This window comes from Hylobates moloch, unplaced genomic scaffold, assembly GCF_009828535.3.
Source record: "Hylobates moloch isolate HMO894 unplaced genomic scaffold, HMol_V3 SCAFFOLD_23, whole genome shotgun sequence".
Classification (NCBI taxonomy): domain Eukaryota; kingdom Metazoa; phylum Chordata; class Mammalia; order Primates; family Hylobatidae; genus Hylobates; species Hylobates moloch.
Window position 1 is genome coordinate 28726943 of NW_026652298.1, and position 24042 is coordinate 28750984.

The 24042-nt window shown below is 42.7% G+C and overlaps 1 long non-coding RNA gene across 1 annotated transcript in view; it reads left to right on the top strand.

The window, feature by feature from the left end:
* The first annotated feature begins 796 nt into the window (after positions 1–796).
* Positions 797–24042, top strand: part of LOC131382372 (uncharacterized) — a 50403-nt gene continuing 27157 nt past the window's right edge. The window contains exon 1 of the long non-coding RNA XR_009211789.1: positions 797–883. This is a non-coding gene — a long non-coding RNA (uncharacterized LOC131382372). The remainder of the gene's footprint in view (positions 884–24042) is intronic.

Below are 24042 nucleotides of genomic sequence, written 5' to 3' on the forward strand. Positions count from 1 at the left end.
CCGGCCTCTATGTCACTTTTGAAGATCCCAAGTTGGCCAACTTTTACAGACAAAGGAGGGATCTAATTTCTTTCAGTCTTCCAGGAGTCCAGGGAAGGGGAATATAAGGAATTCACAGGGATGTTCTAAAACAGTCAGCTTCCCTAAAGGAAGGACAATAGGAAAGACTGAAGCAAATAGGACATAGAAAAGACAATAGCAAATGTCTGAAGGCAACATATCTCCAACCTGGGGATCAGGTTAAAATGCAGATTCTGGCTCAGCAGGCCTGGAATGGGACCAAGATACTGAATTTCTAACAAGCTTCCAGGGTGCTTAAGCTGCTGGTGCACAAATCACCCTTAGAAGAATGAGATCTTAAAGCATTTCATCTCAAGATGACTGACAAGTCCCTGGCAGTGAATGGGGGGTAAAAAAAACTCAAACATTCCTCTTGTCCGGATAATAAATTCCATGTCGTTTGTAATATTAAAACACTATATAACCTTAATGCATAGTAGCCCATCCTGTTAGCACCTACATATACAGTCCTGATTAGCTGTGTAAATAACAACTAGTGTTTATTTAAAAATATTCCTAACATGCATGGAAACAAAATGAAGCATCAAGGAAAACAATCCCTGCACTAATTCTTTGTGATTCTTTGGTCTCGTGGTCCGGGGTTGTGGGAACAAACATTTCAAAAAACAAAAGAAAATCTCCATGTATATGTGGCAAGAAGTTGTGGGGAATAGGGAGAAAGACTCGAGTTAGAGGCTAAAGTGAAGTTTGCTCTCAATTTATTTTTATCCAGACCGTCTGGTTAATTGACTCTCAGATGGACATGCTTGGATCTGAGCCTGGAAAGAAGTCAGCTTTGAAGGTCCTGACTCCCAGGGTGATGGTAAGAATTATGCAGCTAGAGTAAGTAAAGTGCCTTAGCTTATTAATTCATTCTTTGAACATTCAGCCAGTATTTACTGAGTGCCTATTACGTGCTAAGTAGTAGCACACAGCAAATAAGGCAGATGAAATTCTCGCCTTCATGAAAACTTAAAGTCTAGCACGGTAGACAGACGTGAATCAATGAAACGGGTGAATGAATAGGATAATGTGGGTGCAGTGGGCATCCCACTCAGATCCTCTTGGTTGGTGTATTTTTCCCCCAGTTTTGCCCAACAGCTCACATTCACATCCTTGTGCAAAGATGTGCCATTGGACAATTGAGATTGCCTCAAAGTTTTAGTCCTGGACTCCAGGCAGCCCTCAGTTGAGTGACTCATTGATGCAAGAATACAATAGACAAGCTCCCTTTCACAAGGCAGGACAGACTCTGTGGAGCCCTTTATGTGCCAGAGCTCCCAGAAGGAGAAAGGAGGCTGGACGTCATCTGAACTACATCTTTGCCTGGCTTTTCTCATGTCCTGTCCTACCTCCCTCAGCGCCTTATGAGTTTCTGTTGAGAGCATTCCCTTAGTAAGCCAATTAATTGCACAAGAATCCACAGGCTCTACTTCTAGAGAATCCGGTCTGAGATACAAAATAATTCTGGATAGTAATTAGGGATATAAGGAAATAAAACAAGGGAGGTGTGACTGCAGATGACCAGGAAAGAAGATCAGGGGTCAAGGATGACCATTTGGAGGAGGAGGCATTTGAGCTGAGAACTGAATGAGATCTGAACGGCAAGGGAGACCTGGGGGAGAAGCATTTCAGGCAGAGAGAATTGCTACTATAGAGACCTCTGGAAGAAATGAACTGGGCATGTTTTAAGGCCTAGAAGACAGCCAGAGCATGAAGTGCAATAGATGCTGGGAGGAGGGAAGGAGACATGGTCAGAGGGGCGGCAACAGTGCCCTACTTTGTGAGCTTGGGAAAGGATTTAGATTGCATTCCAAATGTGATAAGGATCCGTTGTAAGGGGGTGAGATCTGACTGGGTTTCAATAAGATCACTCTGGATGCTCTCTGGGGCATAGATTATAATTCGTTGCCTGGAAATAATAGTTGCTAAATAAATAATACCTCAATCAGCAGCTCAATTACCACCTTTCAGAAGTGTCTCAGCAAAGATTCGTACATTAGGAAGTAAATTTGACATGACTGTCCAAGGGCTATTTGAAATAAATTACAGTTCCCTGATTCAGTGACCTCTCGTGCTAGTACTCCTGTGCCACCTGACTCGTCTGCTAGGACTTTTTGTTATTATTGTTGTTTCACATTTTGGAAAAACTGAAAAGGCATAGATTTGAACACATCATTATTTCTTTGAAAGATTGTTTTGTTTTGCTGACTTTTAATATGGAAAGATGAGACAGTCTTTTGGAAACTGGGCATGCACCTGTCTTAGAATGAGAGGCAGGAACCTACTACAGCGGAGAGCATCTTTGAAAGTAGTAAAGTCCTGGCAGTGAGTGTGATAGATAAGTTCTTAGTATGGGTACTGGTGGTCTGAGTTCTAGTCTTGACTCTTACAGAAATGAGTGACTTTGGGGAAGTGATATGGTTTGGCTGTGTCCCCATCCAAACCTCAGCTTAAATTGTAATAATTCCCATGTGTCAAGGGTGGGGCCAGGTTGAGATAATTGAATCATGGGGGCAATTTTCCCCATACTGTTCTCATGGTAGTGAATAAGTCTCATGAAATCTGATGGTTTTATACATGAGAGTTCCCCTGCACAAGCTCTCTTGCCTGCTGCCACGTAAGACGTGACTCTGCTCCTCATTTGCCTTCTGCCATGATTTTGAGTCCTCCCCAGCCATGTGGAACCATGAGTCCATTAAACCTCTTTCTTTTATAAATTACCCAGTCTCAGGTATGTCTTTATTAGCAGTGTGAAAATGGACTAATACAGGAAGTGACTTGTCCTCTCTGGGCGTTCATAGCTGTCCCATGATGTTTGTTTCTCTCATGGACACCTTGTTACACCACTATCCAGAAATGGGCTTTCTGCTTTGTTTAGTCCATTTCACTTTCCCTCCTAGGTGATGTGATTGGTAGATTCTTCTGTGATTTAGCATAAACAGAATAATTTGCAAAGCACCAATATTTGACACAACCAAAGTGTCATGTAGTATGAGCTTCCTTTTTGCCTCTTTAAGCAAGCATTCAGTTTCCAGGCAACTGGCTCATCCTTGCTCTCTAACAAAAGATTATTGTTTTAAACAACTTCTGTGGTGTTTTCTAACTCCAAAAGGAACGTATTTATATTATACAAAAAATTGTAAAATCCAAGCAAGCCAAACACTGGTAAAAATAATGGCTACTTATCAAGCACTTCCTATGTGCCGGAAACTGAATTAAGCATATACTTATATAATTTTATTCTCACCACAGTATTACAAGATAGAGACCAGCATTATCTTAATTTTAGAGAAAAGGAAACAGATTGACTGGAGTCAAATAGCTTGCTTAATTAGGCAGCTTTTAGGTAACAAAACTAAGTTGAATGCATGTTGTCCTACCCTAAAACTCGAGCTCTTGACACTCAAACAGCATCCCACCACTTGGATGAATTATCATGAATATTTGTTACATAATCTGCTGTATTTTGTGGTATATGCAGTATGCATATGCATAAATGTGATTTTGTCCAATGTCATTATCCATTGCATATACCTCATTTCCAACCCAAGGCACAGATATGTATGTATATATGATCTCACATACACACATGCACAGTGGGATATAATCACCATGAGGACAAGGACCATGGCTGTCTTGTCCAACCTCATATCCCTAGCACCTAGAACAGAGCACAAAATGCAGCAAGCTCTCAATGGATATTTGTTGAATAAATGCACTTAATAAACAGAAGCTCAGTCAGCAGCTTTTACCTATAAATGTATAAATGTTTTGTAATCTGCTTCTTCCCATGAAGCACGAATACAACGTTCACCATTTTAGCAATACCTCATTTTTAATGGCTACACACATTATAAAGGGTTATTTTTTGGCCAGGCGTGGTGGCTGATGCCTGTAATCCCAGCACTTTGGGAGGCTGAGGTGGGTGGATCACGAGGTCAGCAGATCGAGACCATCCTGGCTAACGTGGTGAAACCTTGTCTCTGCTAAAAATACAAAAAAATTAGCCGGGCATGGTGGTGGGTGCCTGTAGTCCCAGCTACTCAGGAGGCTGAGGCAGGAGAATGGCGTGAACCCAGGAGGCAGCGCTTGCAGTGAGCCAAGATCGTGCCACTGCACTCCAGCCTGGGAGACAGAGTGAGACTCCATCCCCCACCCCCCCATCCCCCCAAAAAAGATTATTTTCAGTCCTTGCTTTTTATTACGCCCTGAGAGCTATCTTGAAACAGTCTTTCCTTGGCTTCAGGAATGCTACTCTTTGCTGGTTTTTCTGTGATCTTTCTAGTTACTTCAGTATCCTTTGCCGACTTACCTTTCACCTTCCTCTCCGGCACTCCTATGCTGAAGTTTCTCAGCGCTTGGACCTGGGCACTTGTACACCCCACCCACCTACACTTCCTGGGTAAGACCATACACCCCTTTGTCTTCAATCAGGACCCCACTGTCTTCCAGACACATGCTAGGCGCTCCATACCCGTTATATAATTTGGATATATAAATTACATCTCTCACTTATTCTTCACAATAGTGCTTTGAGGTAGGCACCATGAAACTTGGAAGCATAGAGAGGCTGCATGACTTTGCCAAAGTTACACAGCTGTGAAACAGAAGGGCTAGGATTTAAAGTCGAATATGTCTTATGAACAAAACAGAAGCTCTTTCCTCTATATTCTTCAGAGTGCCGAACACAGAACATCTCTTGCTCCTTAATCACTGCTAGTGGAAGAGCAGTAAATCCTACTTTTTAATCCCCAGGGACTATTTTTGTGAGCTATTTCTTCTAACTAAATATATTCTCTCTCATATTCTCCATTTTCCATCCTCTTTTCCCTTTCCTTCTAAGTCTTTCTCTTCCTTTTGTTTTTGCTTTTGAATCCCCAAACCTGACAGTTAGAGATTGCCACTCAAACAGAATTTAGGTTTTCATGGAAATAGTGTCTATGTTATAACTGAATTTTGGCTGTCCAGCAAGACCCTGAACTTAAGCCAGTCAAATTGTGGTAGAACATTCTCAGCTAAAACCAGGTTCTTGTCACATGACTAGGAAAGATTAGGCTTGTGGACACATAGAAGGATGAGGAGTAGAATTTACTGGGTAAAAAGAAAAAGGGAAAAATAACTCTCAGCAAAACAAGAGAGAGTCCTGCTAGCAGGCCTCCTGCCTCACAGATTGAATCGCAGATTACCACACAGGAACTGAACAGGCCACGCTCCTCCCACTGCAAACAGCACAAACTTCCCCTGGCTACACCCACTTCCCTCAGGGCACAGGTGGGCATTTAGAGGGAATCAGTAGAGAAAGGGCGGGCTTCATCTGGGACCAGCAGTCTGGTTTTTCAGCCTTCAGGATCTTGTAAGCTTGGAGGTGGGGTTTTGCCAGGGACCCTCGGCTGTCTCCTGTCTCTATCAAAATCACCACAGTCTGCTGGATCAAATAGTTAAAACACAGGCAGCCAGCTTTAAAGAAGCCATTTGTCACTGCTCACTCACTATGTGCTTCATCTGGGGAGCTGGGAAGGACACTGAGAGGCTTCGTGGTAACAGCACCACAGTACTGCCACTTCTCTTCTCTACTTCCACGCCTGGCACCTTATTCCTGTGTGCATGCAACTCCCTAGCCCAGATTCATGGAGAGGAGCATGACTGTGGCGGCAGAGGCTAGGCACAGGATTCTAGGAGCCACATAGAACTTACCCCACGTGGAACAGAAAACCAAACACTGCATGTTCTCACTCATAAATGGAAGTTGAACAATGAGAACACATGGACACAGGGAGGGGAACATCACACACCAGGGGGTTGGGGGTTAGGGGAGGGAGAGCATTAGGAAAAATACCTAATGCATGCAGGTCTTAAAACCTGCCTGAAGGGTTGATAGGTGCAGCAAACCACCATGACACATGTATACCTGTGTAACAAACCTGCATGTTCTGCACATGTATCCCAGAACTTAAAGTAAAAAAAAAAAAAAGAAAAAAAAGTTACCCCGTGTAAGCTTCCAAAACCATCCAAAGCAATGTAGTGAGATGTCATTAGTGCCTTTCTTTGGGGCAAATGGACCTCACAGGGTGATTCTGAACGTGGAGAAACAATGTGCCTGTATTAGTCAGTTCTCATGCTGCCAATGAAGACATATCAAGACTGGGTAATTTAGGGAGAAAAGAGGTTTAATGGACTTACAGTTCTACATGGCTGGGGAGGCCTCACAATCATGGCAGAAGATGAAGGAGGAGCAAAGCCACGTCTTACATGGTGGCAGGCAAGAGTGCATGTGCAGGGGAACTGCCCTTTATAAAACCATCAGATCTCATGTAACATTCACTATCATGAGAACAGCACAGGAAAAACCTGCCCCTGTGATTCAGTTACCTCCCACCGGGTTATTCCCGTGACATGTGGGGATTATGGGAGCTGCAATTCAAGATGAGATTTGGGTGAAAACAGCCAAACCATATCAGTGCCCAAGCACATTTTAGCACTGGTGTGGTAATGTCTCAGATGAGGACTCAAATCTCAGAAAGCCTACAGTGTACTGAAATGGTGGAGTCCAGCCTGTCCAATAGAACTTCCTGAGAGGGTGGGAATGTTTTATATGTATGTTGTCCACTGCACTTGCCACTAGCCACTTGCGTCAAGGCCTCCTGAGCCCTTGAAATGTAACTGGTGCAAGTAAAGAACTGAATTTTACATCTAATTTAATTGTAATGAAATTAACTGGCCATATGTGCAGTTGTTTCAAGGAAAACAGAGACATGAAAAAGAATACTTGGAGAGTAGGTGGAAGGTACAAAAAATTATATAGTTCTGGAGGGTGGAGTCAGGGAGCAAGACACATAAATTCCTACCCTCTTAAAGCTCCTATTCTAAGGGAAGGGCAGATATTAATCAACTAATTCTACAAATAATTAACTACAGTTACAACAATACAACAACAGAAAAGTATGGCATGCTATGAGAGCACATGAGGGTTATTTTGCCTGGTGTAGGAGGGCCAGTGTTTGTCCCATGGGACAGTGTTGATCTATTCTATTGCTGAATCTCTGTATTGTCCATCGTACCTATTTATCTATTTGTCTTTCTTTCTCTCTGTTATGGGTTGAATTAAGTCTCCTCAAAATTCACATGTTGAAATCATACCCTGGGATTTCACTGTCTCAGAACCCAGTATATCAGAATGTGACTGTATTTGGAGAGAGGGTCTTTAAAGAGGTCATTAAGTTAAAATGAGGTCAAATGGATGGGCTCTAATCCAATGACTGCATGGACCATGTCCTCATAGGGAGGAGAGATTAGGATACAGACACACAGACACACATAGAGAAAGAACCATGTGAAGACACAGGGAGGAGATAGCCATTGACAAGCCAAGGAGAGAGGCCTCAGAGGAAAACAACCCTTCTGACCCTTTGCTCTCAGATTTCCATCCTCCAGAACTGTGAGAAATTAATTTCTGTTGTTTAAACCACCCAGTCTGTGTTACTTTGTGACAGTAGCCCTAGCAAAGTAATACACTATTCGTCCAACCATCCATCCACCCACCTGCCCACCCACCCATTCATCCATCTACCCACCTGCCCACCCACCCATTCATCCATCTACCCACCCATCCACCCACCCATCCATCCATCCACCCATCCACCCACCCATCCATCTGCCCACCTATCCATCCATCCATCCATCCATCCATCCATCCATCCATCCATCCATCATCCATCCATCCATCCATCCATCCATCCATCCATCCATCCATCCATCCATCCGTGTACCCATTCATCTAGTCACTTTTATTTGTTTTAATTATGCCATGAACTTCAAACATTGCTTAAGAGGACCATGTTATTGTATTGTCTTCCACATATTATTATTAGCCTAAAATTAACACTAATAATGATTACTGTTTCTCACCTCCCAGCTTGTGCTAGACTCTTTATACTTATTTTCTAATTTAAACCTCCTAGTCAGCTCACACTTGTTAAGTAAAATATTCAAAATCTTAAAATCAGTAAGTAGAAAAGCAAGCCTTGAATCCAGGTCTCTCTGCCTTTCAAAGTATTTGATAGTTTATCTCAAAGAGGCCAGGAGCTTATGTTCCTTCCTGCTTTCTCAGCTTCATCCAAAAATAGCCCAGCCAGGGATGGGACAAGAGTAATTAATGCGTGGTCTCTCTTCGAATGAAGGGAAAGAATCCCTTGCCTTGCAAAACCCTCTTGGCCCTTTATATAATAAAATACCCTCTTCCTGTGTACACACCACTGCTCTTATGAAGAGATATGGAACATGAAGAAGGGCATGGCTTTGGAGCCAGGTAGAAGTAGGTTCAAATCCCACATCTACAATTTACTACCTGGTAACCTCAGGCAAGTTACCAAACCTTCTAATTTTTTTCAATAGTGGAATGACAATAATGGAGTCTATCCTCAACTATATCCAAGTTTTGACAAACACTTTTGAATATTGAATGCTGAGCTTGCCGTGTGCTTGACAGTGGTGATACAGCAGAGAGCATGACACACATGGTCCCTGCCTGCATGGAGCTCATAAGCTAAGGGAAAAGGCAGATATTAGTCAAATAATCACACAAATAATTAACTATACTCATAATAAGTGCAAGAAAGGAAAAGTATGGTAAGCTACAAGAGCACATTGTGAGGGTATTTGAAGAGCTGACGTTTACCCAGGGATCCAGAGAATGAGGAGTTGTTAACCAATTCAAGAGGTGCATGAAATGCCTCCCATACAGAGAAAGCATCAGGTTTGAACGTCTAGGTGTTGGGTGTGTTTGAGAAGCCAAAGATGGTCAGTGTGGCTGGATGAGAGAAGATGGCCAGGGTTGGGGGCTGGTGAGGGTGTGGCATAGAGCAATGCTTGGACATTGGGTGAGTGCAGGAAGAAACAAAATCTGAAGCTGGGTTAAAAGTTTTCATTGTACTCAAATTACAAAAACAATACTATCAAAGACAATGGTAATGGCTAATTTCTGTAGAGCCTTCATGATGTACTAGGCTCTTTTCTAAGAGCTTTACGTATATAATCTTATGTATTTATCCTCACAACACACAGCAAGATGTGCACTGCTATTATTTTAATTGTGAAGATGAACAATATTTAGCTGGGCAGATTTAGAAACTTTACTAAGATCACTGCTGGTCAGTTTCAGAGCAGGTGCTTGAACTCAGGCTGGTGTGGCTCCAAGTTCAAGCTTTTTACCATGGCTTTATATTGTCTTTTTGGGATGAAGAATCACCACGATTCCTAACACTATCTCTACTAATATTACTTCTACTTCTCCTGTTCCTCCTTCCCTCCCTCCTCTCCTCCTTCTTCTCTTCCTTCTTCTACTGCGACTTGTACTACTTCTATTTCTACAGTTTCTACTACAGGTTAAGCATCTGTACTCCAAAAATCCAGAATTTCACATGCTCCAAAATTCAGGACTTTTTGAATGCTGATATGAAACCGCAGGTGACCTCACATGATGGGTCATAGTCAAAACTTTGTTTCATGCACAAAATTATTTAAAATATTATACAAAATTACTTTCAGGCTATACGTATAAGTAATATTTAAAACATAAATGAACTGGGCACTGTGGCTCACGCCTGTAATCCCAGCACTTTGGAAGGCTGAGGCGGGTGGATCATGAGGTCAGGAGATTGAGACTTTCCTGGCTAACACGGTGAAACTTCTTCTCTACTAAAAATACAAAAAAATTAGCCAGGCATGTTGGCAGGCACCTGTAGTCCCAGCTACTCAGGGGGCTGAGAGAGGAGAATGGCGTGAACCCGGGAGGTGGAGCTTGCAGTGAGCCGAGATCGCGTCACTGTACTCCAGCCTGGGCAAGACAGTGAGACTGCGTCTCAAAAAAAAAAATAAATAAATAAGTACATACATACATACATAAATAAAACATAAATGAATTTTGTGTTTAGCTTTGGGTCCCGTCCCTAAGATATCTCATTATGTAAAGGTAAATACTCCAAACTCTGAAAAAATCTGAAATCCAGGGGCAGGATGCGGTGGCTCACGCCTCTAATCCCAGCACTTTGGGAGGCTGAGGCAGGCGGATCAGGAGGTCAGGACATCAAGACCATCCTGGCTAACACGGTGAAACCCTGTCTCTACTAAAAATACAAAAAATTCGCCAGGCGTGGTGGTGCGCGGCTGTATTCCCAACTACTCGGGAGGCTGAGGCAGGAGAATTGCTTCAATCTGGGAGACGGGGGTTGCAGTGAGCCAAGATCGTGCCACTGCACTGTAGCCTGGGCGACAGAGCAAGACTTTGACTAAAAAAAAAAAAAAAAATTTGAAATCCAAAATACTTCTGGTCCCATGCATTTCCGATACGAGATACTCAACTTGTATTATGTCTATTATGTCTACTATTTTGACCACTCCTACCATATCTACTACTACTATTTGTCCTGTTTCTACTACACCTACAGCTATTTACCAAGGTCATGACTTTTTCCCCAGTGCTTACAAGAGTTGAACTTTTAGTCACTGGCCACAGATATAAACCTGACTTCCACACGAAAGACCTAGATGAGACATTGGGACAGAAGACATTCTCAAATTGACATTTACTAGCATAAACCTTACTAAGCTAAATGCAAGGCAGTATCTTAACATGTAATATTGTATTTTCAATACTAAAGTGAGAAGGATGACTGTTTATTTTACATGGCTTTGTTCTTGTCCTAACTACCATGTCCTGTTTAAAGGTTGCTGTTCTGCAAAGCACATTATCTTTAAGTCTAAAGAGCCAGGGTATTCCCAGACCTGATGTTTTCTACCCGTCTTTTCCTTCATCTTTCCAAATAGTTACAGGGCTTTAATGCTTCATTTCAAAAAAAGAAGCAGTCCATGATTTTTCTCTCTCCAAAAGCCTGTGCTCAGTACAGGAGCCCGGGAGAGAGAAAATGCTGTCGTGATACAGTTATCTTTGTGACTAGGAGATTGGAAGGTGCCATTGCAGACGTTAAATGATGTAAGATGAGTCCTTACTCTGATTCATACATATGATTAGGATATTACAAAGCATCAAAAATTACCATTTGAGGTGGGAAAGTGAGGAGCCTGTGATCCCTACTAGTTTCGTAACGTATCACTTATAATACTCAATATATATTTTGGAAGTTTTTAAAACAAAATTTTTATTAAAAATAAAAATACAAAAAATACAAATATTTTGAAAACATAAATGAAGTTAAAGTCTCCCTCCCACCTCACTTCTCTCATTATCCTCCCAGAAACCTCTATTAATGGTTTCTTATCTATTTCTTTAGTAGATTTTCTGCACATGCACAAGCATGTATATGTAAATACATCCTTTTTTTTTTTTTTTTACACAAAAGGGCTAAACTAAGCACATTATTCTGCATCTTGCATTTTTCACTTACTATTTCCATGTAAGTAATTCAGATCTACCTTAATCTCTTTTTTCTTACAAAAAGGTGCATACTATCCTATACAAAACGGGACAGTTTTGACCCACTTTAAAAATTCAACAACTCTCCTATTAATGGATATTTGGGTTGTTTTCAGTCTTTCGCTTTTATGAATGATGTTGTCATGAACTTGTTTGTGCATGTATATCTTTCTGCATTTCTGTAAGGATAAAGGTAGGCTAAATTCCTGGTAGATGATAGGACATATGCCTTACAATTCACACAGTAGCAGCTAAATTGCATTCCCAGAGGCTGCACCGATACACTGTAAACGAAGTGTATCTGAGACAAGTCTCAATTTAGAAAATCTATTTTGCCAAGACTAAGGACTCATCCGTGCCTCAGGAGGTCCTGCCAACATGTGTCCAACGTGGTCGGGGTACAGCTTGCTTTTATACATTTTAGGGAGACATAATACATTAATCAATACATGTAAGATTTACACTGGTGGCCAGGTGTGGTGGCTCACGGCTGTAATCCTAGCACTTTGGGAGGCCAAGGCGGGCAGATCACCAGAGGTCAGGCGTTCAAGACCAGCCTGGCCAACATGGTGAAACCCCATCTCTACTAAAAAATACAAAAATTAGCCGGGCATGGTGGTGGGAGCCTGTAGTCCTGGCTACTCAGGAGGCTGAGGCAGGGAGAACTGCTTGAACCTGGGAGGATGAGGTTGCAGTGAGCCAAGGTCGCACCACTGCACTCCAGTCTGGGAGACAAGTGAGAAACTCCGTCTCAAAAACAAACAAACAAAAAAGATTTACACTGGTTTCATCTGGAAGGGTAGGACAACTCAAGGTGGGGGGGAGGGGTGTGGGGAGGATTCCAGGTCATAGGTTGATTTCAACATATTCTGATTGGCAATTGTTTGAAAGAGTTATTATCAGATCAGACTTAAGGTCTGCGTTGATGTTAATGCTGGATGGGCTATAATGAGGAGCGTCCAACTTCCACTTCCCATTATGGCCTGAACCACTCTTTCAGGTTAAACTTCAGAGTGCCCTGGCTGAAGAGGAAGTCCATGCAGATGGTTGCTGGGGGCCTTTCAATTTTATTTTTGGTTTACAACACATTCACCATTTCCTCATGCTCTCACTAACATTGTACATTATAAATATTTTTATGTTTTCCAGCCTGTTGGGTGAAACTTGGGGTCTCTTTGCTTTAATTTGCATTTTTTCATTATGAGAGAGATTAGCCGTCTTTTTAAATGTAAATGAGCCATTTGACTTTTCTTCCCATCCCATACCCTACTACTTGTTTATGTCCTTTGCTGATTTTTCTACCTGGATCTTGGCCATTTTCTTATTTCTTTGAAAGTCATTCAGTGAAAGAAATATATCCTTTTTCTGTCACTGGTGTTGCAAAAGTATTTTTTTTCAGCTAATTATTTTTCTTTTGCTTGAATAGAAAGGCATTTATTCTGATTGATCCAAATTACCATAATAATTTCTAAAGGATAGCTAATCCTTTGGATTTTTTACCCAATATCCTCTTAGTTATTTAATGAATTCATTCAACACATATGTATTGACCACTTACCATGCACCAGGCATTGTTTTTGTTGCCAGGAATCAAGAAGTGAAAAAATAATCACGAATCTTTGTCCTCTAAGAGGTAGTGAGATGAGATAACCAAAAAGCAAGAAGAGTAAACTATTGAATTTTAGACGATGATAAATGCTAAGGAGAAAAGAAAGCAAATGCAGGAACAGGTATGCCAGGAGGTGGGGCCGGTGATGGTGGGTAGGTGGTGGTGAGAACTAAACTCTGACCTTTTTCTTCTCTTGCCCAAATTCCTATCTAAGCAGCCTGAGAGTCACACCTTACAAACCATAAAGTCTTATCAGAGGGGTTTTATTTCACCATGTATAATGTGGCTCACTTTCTTTTATATTTTGAGATGGAGTTTCCTTCTTGTCGTCCAGGCTGGAGTGCAACGGTGTGATCTCGGCTCACTGCAACCTCTGCCTCCTTGGTTCAAGCGATTCTCCTGCCTCAGCCTTCTGAGTAGCTGGGATTACAGGTGCCCACCACTATGCCCAGCTAATTTTTTTATTTTTAGTAGAGATGGGGTTTTGCCACGTTGGGCAGGCTGGTCTCAAATTCCTGACCTCAGATGATCCACCCATCTCGGCCTCCCAGAGTGCTGGGCTTACAAGCGTGAGCCAGCATGCCTGGCCTAATGTGGCTCAGTTTTCAACCTGACTGTGGCATAACAACATATGACAGATTAAGAAGGAAATATATATATATGATATATTATATGCATATATACACATATATACATATATGATATATGATACATATATGAGAAATACATATTAAGATATACATGTGTATATATATCTTTTTAAAGGTAGGGTCTCACTATGTTGCCCAGGCTGGTCTTGAACTCCTGGGATCAAGTAATCCTCCCATCTTGGCCTCCCCAAGTGCTGGGACTACAGGCGTGAGCCACTGTGCTTGGCCTGGAAATAAAAATATTTTAATGCCAAATATGTTTTCTTAGCCATATCTTGAAATAGTCCTACAAAGCTGACTGGTGGGGGCGGGGGAGGGGGTGAAATCTACATTCTATGAGAATCCTCCTCCTTTTCTTTCCTTTTGCTGATCCAGGAGAGAATCTACTCTGATAAGAAACATTTGCAGGTTATTCTCTCTGAGGCCTGCTACCTGGAGGCTTCACCTGCGTGATGAAACCTTGGTCTCCACAGCCCCTTATCATAACCCAGACATTCCTTTCTATTGATTCTAGGTCTTTAGATAATTATTTAACACTTTCAACCAATTGTCAATTAGAAAATCTTTAAGTCTACCTACGACCGGAAGCTCCCCACTTCCAGTTATTCCATCTTCTCAGACGAAACCAATGTACATCTTACATGTGTTGATTGATGCCTTATGTCTCCCTAAAATGTATAAAGCCAAGCTGTATCCTGATCACCTTGGGCACAGTTTCTCAGGATCTCCTGAGGGCTGTGTCGTGGGCCATTGGTCACTCACATTTGGTTCAGAAAAAAATCCCTTCAAACTATTTTATAGAGTTGGACTCTTTTCGTCAACAGCGGCAATTGCGAATTTTAAAGGCCAATCTCACTGTAAAGATTTGTTACATGCAAAATGATATTTTAGTTTGCAATGAACATTTAATTTACGATGAACATTCTGAGTAATATGAAATACCGTGTTTACTGCTGAACAGTACAAGCTTAATTACATGGCTAGAGCAAGACTCTGTCTCAAAAACAAAAGAAAACAAAACCAAAAACCACAATGTAAGTACGGTGCAAAATTGAGGTGCCCTGGAAGTATTCTGCAAAAGTGCTATGGGAGCCAGAGAAAGGGGGATGAGCTTCTTCTTGGACAGTCAAATAAGGCCTTACAGGGGATGTGCCTTTGGGGCTTTGGATGATGACTTAGTATTCCCCAGAGAGGAAGGAAGGGAAGGACATTCCCAGCCCATAAAAGTGGGCAAACGTTATGCACCTTTCGCGTATGTGCTTTTCGCTGTTTGGCATGTCCTTTATTCTAAGTAAAATAACTCAGAAGCAGCAAATCAAATACTGCATGTTCTGACTTATAAATGGAAGCTAAATAATGAGTACACATGGATAGAAAGATGAAAATAACAGACACTGAGGACTCCAAAAGTGGGGAGGGTGGAAGTTGGCAAGGGTTGAAAAATTACCTACTGGGCACAATGTGTACTATTTGTGTGATGGGTTCAGTAGAAGCCCAAACCTCACCACTATGCAATATACCCATGTAACAAACCTGCACTAGTACCCCCATGAATCTAAAACAAAAAATAAAATAATCTAAAAGAAAAATAAAATATAAAAACAAAATAAAATAATCTAAAAGAAAAATAAAATAGAAAATTAACAAAAGGTGCATAAATAGGACAGAGAGTAGTATGTTTGAAATAGGGTAAGGTTAGAAGGGTTGGAGTGGCAGGTGCGTTGGGGAGAGTGTCAGTGAGTTGGGAATAAGATGGGGACCTAGATTAAAGCCCAATTTGGAAACTTGCTAGAATAAAGAAATGGACCTCATTAACTGGGTGGCAGAGAAACGCAGAAAGCTACTAAGAGTGACATGGTCAGATCTGGGCTTCAGAGAAACCACATGGACATTGGTGGAGGCAGGAGAGGCAGGTGTGTGTGCCCTTTCCTCTGTCTGGAATGTCCTTAGTGAAATAACTCACAAACAGCACATCAAATACCGCATGTTCTCGCTTATAAGCGGAAGCTAAATTAGGGACACCCGTGGACACAAAGACAGAAATAATAGACTCTGGGGGCTCCAAAAGGGGGAGAGTAGGAATTGGTGAGGGTTGAAAAATTACCTACTGGGTACAATGTGAACTATTTTGGTAATGGCTTCAATGGAAGCCCAAACCTCATCATTATGCAATAGAGATAAATGACATTGTCTTTGGGATCAGGCTTCCCTGGTCTGGGATCTCGCCTCCACCATTGACCAGCATGTGGGACTTTGGGCGAGCCATTTCCTTTCCCTAAGCCCTGCTTCCTCCTCTGCAAAGTAAATATGATAATCCCACATACCCCACTGATTTATTGTGAGGATTAAATAAATTAATCCATGTGATGTGATTAGAGTATCAGGATGTAGTTGAAGCTCAATCAATAATTATTCTTTTTAGAGTGCACAGGGGTAGAAAGTGGCTTAAGATTGAAGGCAGGATGCCAATTTTTATTTATTTGTTTATTTAAGACAGAGTCTCACTCTGTTACTCAGGCTGGGGTGCAGTGGTATGATCTTGGCTCACTGCAACCTCTGCCTCCTGGGTTCAAGCGATTCTGGTGCCTCAGCCTCCCGAGTAGCTGAGATTACAGGCGCACACCACCACACCTGGCTAATTTTTGTATTTTTAGTAGAGATGGGGTTTCACCATGTTGACCAGGCTGGTCTCGAACTCCTGACCTCAACTGATCCACCCACCCCAGCCTCCCAAAGTACTGGGATTACAGGCATGAGTCACTGCACCCGGTCAAATTCTTATTTTTTTTTAGTAGAGACAGGGTTTCATGGTGTTGGCCAGGCTGGTCTCAAACTCCTGACCTCAAGTGATCCACCTGCCTTGGCCTCCCAAACTGCTGGGATTACAGATGTGAACCAGGGATGCCAACTGAAAGGAGGTAATGAAACTTGACAGGAACATGATCTGGCATAGTGATTGGGTGATGGAGAGAAGATGAATTAGTTCCGATCTGAATTGAATTGACTCAGGAAGTTTAAATTCTCCAGACTCCTGGCAGCAAAAGATCCAGTTCTCCAAACAGAGGAGCCACCCCTGGATTTCCTACCCCTCTGATGTCTAGACAGTGCCATGGAGGAAGATTCCACCAGCTACAACCTCCTTGACAGTATGACCCCACCATGTGAGAGCATTTTGTTCAGAAAAAGTTAATTAAATGTGGATCCACCATAGGAAATTATGTCTTAATCTCATTCTGCTTTCTGTTTCCCTATTCCTTTCCACAGTTTGATTTCTGTTCTGAGAAAGAGGGGTTACAAATGACCTGCTTCGAGACCCAATAACAATTTAATAGAGTGGAGATTCATTAAGACAGTGCTGATGGTGACTGAAGTATCTGCAAGAGAGAAATGGCCCAGAGGATTTCAATTCTCTGCCAGTTTTCTGATCTCAATTTAGGAGGCAGAATTAAGTTCTGGAAAGCTCAGAACAGAACAAAATAATGGAACGATTGGCTTTTAATCACTGGTAGAATCATGGGAAGTTGGTAGACTCCTAGCCTTATCATTTTATTCTCCCTTTTAAAGGGAAGTTTCTGCATTAGTAGCACCCAGCCTGATGTGAATGCTATCTTCTTTCATTTAAAAAACATATTCATGGCCGGGCATGGTGACTCATGCCTGTAATCCCAGCACTTTGGGAGGCCAAGGCAGGCGGATCACCTGAGGTCAGGAGTTCAAGACCAGCCTGGCCAACATGACGAAAACCCATCTCTACTAAAAATACAAAAATTAGCCCGGTGTGGTGGTGTGCGCCTGTAATCCCAGCTACTCGGGAGGCTGAGGCAGGAAAATTGCTTGAACCTGGGAGGCGGAGGTTGTAGTGAGCCGAAATCGGGCCATTGCACTCCAGCCTGGGTGAAAAGAGCAAAACTCCATCTCAAAATAATAATAATAATAATAAATAATAATAAACATATTCAAAGATATTTTAAAAATATTAGCTATGTGCCATGACTGTGCCAGGTATTGGGAATACAAATCTAGACCGGGCATTCATGGAGCTTACTTTTAGAGAAATCTAGACAATCAAGAAAGTACTAGGCAAATTGTGACAATTACTAAAAAACAATGAGCCAACTTCTTGCTTAGCTAAAGGAAATGGATCCCAATTTTGAACACAATTCTCAGAGTTGCTTGTCTTTTTTCCTGGACTGTAAGCACACGAAGCAGCCAGACAATTTCACGTCCATCTCTGGCCATTTTTGAAGCTGACTTAAGTTGGTCAAGAGGCACGAGTTGATGGCCCAAAGTTATTTCCTTTCTTATGCATCCAGGAAGTCAGTGCTCAGTAGAAGAAAATAGAAACCTGGCCGGGCGCGGTGGCTCACGCCTGTAATCCCAGCACTTTGGGAGGCCGAGGCAGGTGGATCATGAGGTCAGGAGACGGAGACCATCCTGACTAACACGGTGAAACCCCGTCTCTACTAAAAGTAGAAAAAATTAGCCGGGCGTGGTAGCGGGCGCCTGTAGTCCCAGCTACTCGGGAGGCTGAGGCAGGAGAACGGCATGAACCTGGGAGTTGGAGCTTGCAGTGAGCCGAGATCGCTCCACTGCACTCCAGCCTGGGCGACAGTGCAAGACCCCATCTCAAAAAAAAAAAAAAAAAAAAAGAGAAATCTTCTTTGATTTAGTTTTTCTGTGGCTAGACGAAGTTTAGTATTTTAGGACATTCCAGAAGAACTTTAATAACAGTGTTAAAGGAGAGATTAGGAATGTGGGTCCTGAAGTCAGGTTTCTCAGGTCCGGATAGTGTCTGTACCACTGACTACCTGGGTGATCTTTAACCTTTCCACGTCTCTGTTTCAAAACATGATAATAGTGCCTATTCTTTAGGGCTGTTATGAGAATTAAACAAGATGATGATGCACATGAAGTCTTAGCAAAGTGTCTGATACGTATGACACACTTAAGAACATAATATTGCCGATAAAAAGAGGCAGGAGTGTTATATTACTGAGCTGGTTTCTGAGCAGCAGCAACTGGCAGCAAGAGGTAGTCGTCTCATATGCAGCTTGGCTAACTCCTAGCAATATGAGCCTGGGCAGTTCAATGCCCTTCTCTAAGCCCCAGGTTCCTCCTCTGCAAAGTAGGGATTAATGATGACTATCTTCCTGGGGCTGTAGTTAGAATATAAACAAATAAGCCAGGCATGGTGGCTTACGCCTGTAATTCCAGCACTTTGGGAGATCAAGGTGGGTGGATCATGAGCTCAGGAGTTTGAAAGCAGCCTGGACAAGTTGGTGAAACTCCATCTCTGATTAAAAAAATGCAAAAATTAGCTGGGTGTGGTGGCGCATACCAGTAATCCTAGCTACTCAGGAGGCTGAGGCAGGAGAATCTCTTGAACCCGGGAGGCGGAGGTTGCAGTGAGCCGAGATCATGCTACTGCACTCTAACCTGGATGACAAAGCAAGACTCCATCTCAAAAAAAATAAAAAATAAAAATAAAATTAAAAAATAATAATAATAAAAAAGAATATAAACAAATATATGTAAAACATCTAGCATAATAGCCAGTCCATATCATGGTCATTGATACACGGTGTCATCATCATTATCATCATTCTTTGGATTGGTTGTTGTTTTTGCTACTTGGCTGGCTTTTGTTATTTTGATCTATTGCAAGCTTTGTTGCCTGGAAGCAGAGCTTGCAATAGAAAATCTTATGCCAGTGTTTTATTAAGGGCATGCTCTCTGGACAAATGAGTAATGCATTAAGGGAAGCAGATGAGGCAGGACAGGAAGGGATGTAAAGAAGTGGTTTCAGGTGAAGTTTGGACTAAGCTGATCACTTTGGAGCATGAATTATAGCACAGGGTTTGTCCTACCCAGAAGTCTGGTAGCTGGTTTTAATATGCTCATATCCATCAGACATAGGTTACTGGCCACTCTCAGGAGAAGGACATAATTCCCCAGGCACAACTGGGTAGAAGGCTCCTATCAATAGCAAGTGATCCTACAGAGAAGAATGCAGTAGGGTCTATGGATCAGGAGCTGGAAGATGGATGCACTGACCTTGTGTTGAGGATCTGGGCAAGGCACTGGCAGCATCTACTGCACTCTTTTTTTTTTTAAGCTAGAGTCTCTCTCTGTCGCCCAGACTGGAGTGCAGTGGCGTGATCTCGGCTCACTGCAACCTCCGCCTCCCAGGTTCAAGTGGTTCTCCTGCCTCAGCCTCCTGAGTAGCCGGAACAGCAGGAGCTCACTGCTACACCTGGCTAATTTTTTGTATTTTTAGTAGAGACGGGTTTTCACCATGTTGCCCAGGTTGGTGTCGAACTCCGGAGCTCAGGCGATCCACCTGCCTTGACCTCCCAAAGTGCTGGGATTACAGGCGTGAGCCACCACGCCTGGCTACTGCACTCTTTTAATGCAGTTTGATTTTCCCTTGGGAGACCCTTACCTTACTTTCAACCAGACCCCAACCCTGGAGGCTTGTGACCTGGGACCTGGACAAACAGAGTTTGTCCCAGTTTGTCCAAACTTCAAGACATGAGAGAGATGATGCCAATGTGGTCACCAAGTTAGGAAACCGTGTTGAAGAACAAATGTTGCCTATTAGAGGGACTCTTTTAAATGTTCAGGGTGCTCACAGTCTTTGCCAATTTGAACGTCCTTGGAAGCTCCAGTCTGGCTGTAAGGAGGTGATGAGGAGTTCTGCATGTTAGAGGCAATGAAGATTTTCCTGTCCACAGTTACTGGTTCAGCGATGATCATGTAACCTAATGAGAATCAGTGAGATACAAGGAAACTCTGCTAATAATATTGAGAAAGAGCTGCAAAGTCATTTCTGAAAGTATTGCTAGCAATTATTAGCCAGTGGGCAAACATGGGGCCTGAGACAGAAGCCAGCCAAATAGACAGCAGAGACAAGAGAAAGAGAGAAATAAGAGGGTCCCCAAATAAGTCCCTGGATCAAGACGTGCCTGAAGTTTACCCTTACACTTTCAATTGTTTTCTCTTTTGCTGAATTCATTGAGCTGAGAGTTTTGGGTACCTGCAACAGAGTTCTGACTGATATTATTTCTTTTCTTTTTTTTTTTTGAGTTGGAGTCTTGCTCTGTCACCCAAGCTGGAGTGCAGTGGCTCCATCTTGGCTCACTGCAACCTCTGCCTCCCAGGTTCAAGTGATTCTCTTGCCTCAGCCTCCCAAGTAGCTGGGATTACAGGCACCCACCACCATGCCCAGCTAATTTTTTATTTTTGGTAGAGACGGAGTTTCACCATGTTGGTCAGGCTGGTCTCGTACTCCTGACCTCAGGCAATCCACCTGCCTTGGCCTCCCAAAGTGCTAGGATTACAGGGTTGAGGCACTGCACCTGGCCTAATATTATTTCTATAATGAACTCAGAAGCATTACGTAAATTAGAAGCAGTCAATTAATTTATAGAATCATTGTTGTTATGTACGTAGAGTCCTCTTTTGATGGAGTGAGCAGAGGCATCCAAGCCAGGGCAGCTTTTCTAATTGGGTTTTTATTGTCTCAGATAGAGAAGTACATTAGGCAGCTCCAAGGACACTAAAGCTGCCCCTAGCTCTAAAAAAATATTTTCCCAGCCTGTTTTCCCTGACAGCAGTGGTCTAGGTTTTAGCAAAGTGACCTTCAAACAAAATGGCCATTGAAAGGCTGACAGCCCAAACCAGTCCAGAGAAAGGGATGAAATCACTGCTCAAGGAAAGACAGGCAAAAGTGGAGTGGGGTCGACAAATCGACAGCATCTTTATGGACAGAAGCTGTTCGTTAACAAAATAAAACCATTTTAATCCACACAAACACACTTACTGATAAGGTAAAAAAATGCATTGGTCTTGGTTATTATTAGCTTTATGTAAAAGGTTTATTGTATTTTCATTTACATTTCTTACTCTTCTTAAGAAAACTTTATTTTCTATACTAATACAGTATACACTTGTGACAGAGAGAGGCGGAGAAATTCTAGGCAGACAGGGGCAAGTCCCCAGCAAAACCCCATTTTCCAGCTGAAAAGCCTGAAACATGTGGCGGAAAGTGAGAAATTCCATCCCTGTGTACCTGCTCTCTCCCAATTGGTTCATTCTGAATAATGTCTTTTACCAATCGGATGTTGCCTTTTCCAAAACTACCTATGGCCTGCCCCACCCCCATCTTTTGCCTATAAAGACCTCAGACTCAGTTGGCAGAGAGAGAGAGAGAGAGAGAGAGAGAAGCAGCTGGACGGTGAAGAGAGGCAACTTGACTTCAGAGATGGTGGCTGGATAGGCAGAGAAGTGACTTGACTTCAGAGGAGAGCGACCTGCCCTTCCTGTCCCTTCTCCAGCTCCCCTGTCCTCTGAGAGCTGCTTTCATTGCTCAGTGAATTCTTGCATTCACCATCCTTCAATCTGGCTGCATGACCTCATTCCTCCTGGGCAGTAGACAAGAATTCAGGGCACACCAAGTATGGATACCCAAAAAAGCTTTCACAGTGGCCCTTTGCCCTTGCTAACAGAGGGCAGCCACCCCACGTGATGAGACAAAGGGCCCACTGAGCTGATCACGCACTGCTGTCTGCAGACAGCAGAGCTAAAAGAGCATTGTAACTCACCCTCTGGGGCCTTGGGGTTGCAGGCACCCCTACCTGTATGCTGCTGTGCGGCCTGCACGGAGTTTACTCCTGCCAGTGCTAAAGCAGTTGGCCAGTTCCTGTGCTTGTTCGCCTACGCACTCCCTCCCGTGAGGGGTTGAGTGGGGCAGGGTGAGTAAACAGGGCACCCCATCACGAGTCCCGTGAAGAGGTTAAGAAAACATCCTGCATCACTTATGTTGCCCGCTGGCCTCAAATTGCAAGATCTCAAAGCTTTACGCATGCAGTCACAAAAGAGACACCCACGAAAATCTGTGGACACACAAAAAAAGGTGTTTTAGTGAGCCATTAACAAATTTCCATTAGAATGAGCTTAGTTTGTAGCCTTTCCAGACAAAAGAACATCTTTTCTGTGAATCAGTTTTAAAACGTTTGTAATGCTTTTTCTCTTAGTTGAAGGATTTTTCCAGCTTAAGAATGGGGATGCCAAAGGCAATTTGGGAGGATGTGTGGAGAAATGAGAAGTCTAAAGCCACAAGGGGAAGACTTTTGAGGAGGGAGAGCCAAAACCAGTGGAGTGATAGATAAGAAGCCTAGCCAAGAAATGACAGGAAGGAAAAAGTAACCTGTGGGTGAGCCAGTGCAGAGAAGGGGAGGAATAAAAGGGTGAATATGGGTTCCAGTTATGTGGAGCCTGCCTCCCTGGCTGATTGGAGCAAACTGGCTGACCACGGCCAGCATGTGGTACTCCAGGCTGGGGCTGGTATAGCCAAGATATATATTAATAATTTCTTCCAGCAGCATTTTCCAAAGTGCAGTTTAGGGACCCCCTACCTTAGCATGTTCTTAGACCTTACCTACTGCCACTTAATCAGCATCTCTGTGCATGGAACTGGGGTTTGGATTTTTTTTTTACAACTTTATTGAGGTGTAATTTGCATATAGTAACTTTGCATATTTGAAGTATACAATTTAATGTATTTGGACAGTATCATTATTATCATGCACCTGTAAAATTATTGCCGCAATCAAGATCATGAGCATATGCAGAACTCTCAGAAGTTGCCTTGTGTCCTATCCTCAGAAAACTATGAATCTGCTCTCTCTCTGTATCAGCTCATAATTTGCTAGAACGTTGTGTACATAGATTAATATAATATTAACATATACTCTATTGTCTGATTTATTTCAATTAGCATAGTTATGGTTAGCATCTATTGAAATTCACATACATTGTTGTATGTTATAATAGTGGATAAACTTTTCTGCTGAGGTGTCTCCCATGTTATGGACACACCACGCTTTGTGGTGCACTCTGAGTTCCGAGCACTCTGAGCTCTCCTTTAGCTGTATTCCACAAATTTTGTTGTTTTATTTTGTTTGATTCAGTTCAAAATACTCTGTAGTTTCTTTGAGCAATTTTGTTTTATTTAGAAGTTTGTATCCCAGCACTTTGGGAGGCCGAGGCGGGCGGATCACGAGGTCAGGAGATCGAGACCATGGTGAAACCCCGTCTCTACTAAAAATACAAAAAATTAGCCGGGCGTGGTGGCGGGCGCCTGTAGTCCCAGCTACTCGGAGAGGCTGAGGCAGGAGAATGGCGTGAACCCGGGAGGCGGAGTTTGCAGTGAGCGGAGATCGCGCCACTGCACTCCAGCCTGGGTGAAAGAGCGAGACTCCATCTCAAAAAAAAAAAAAAAAAAAAAAAAA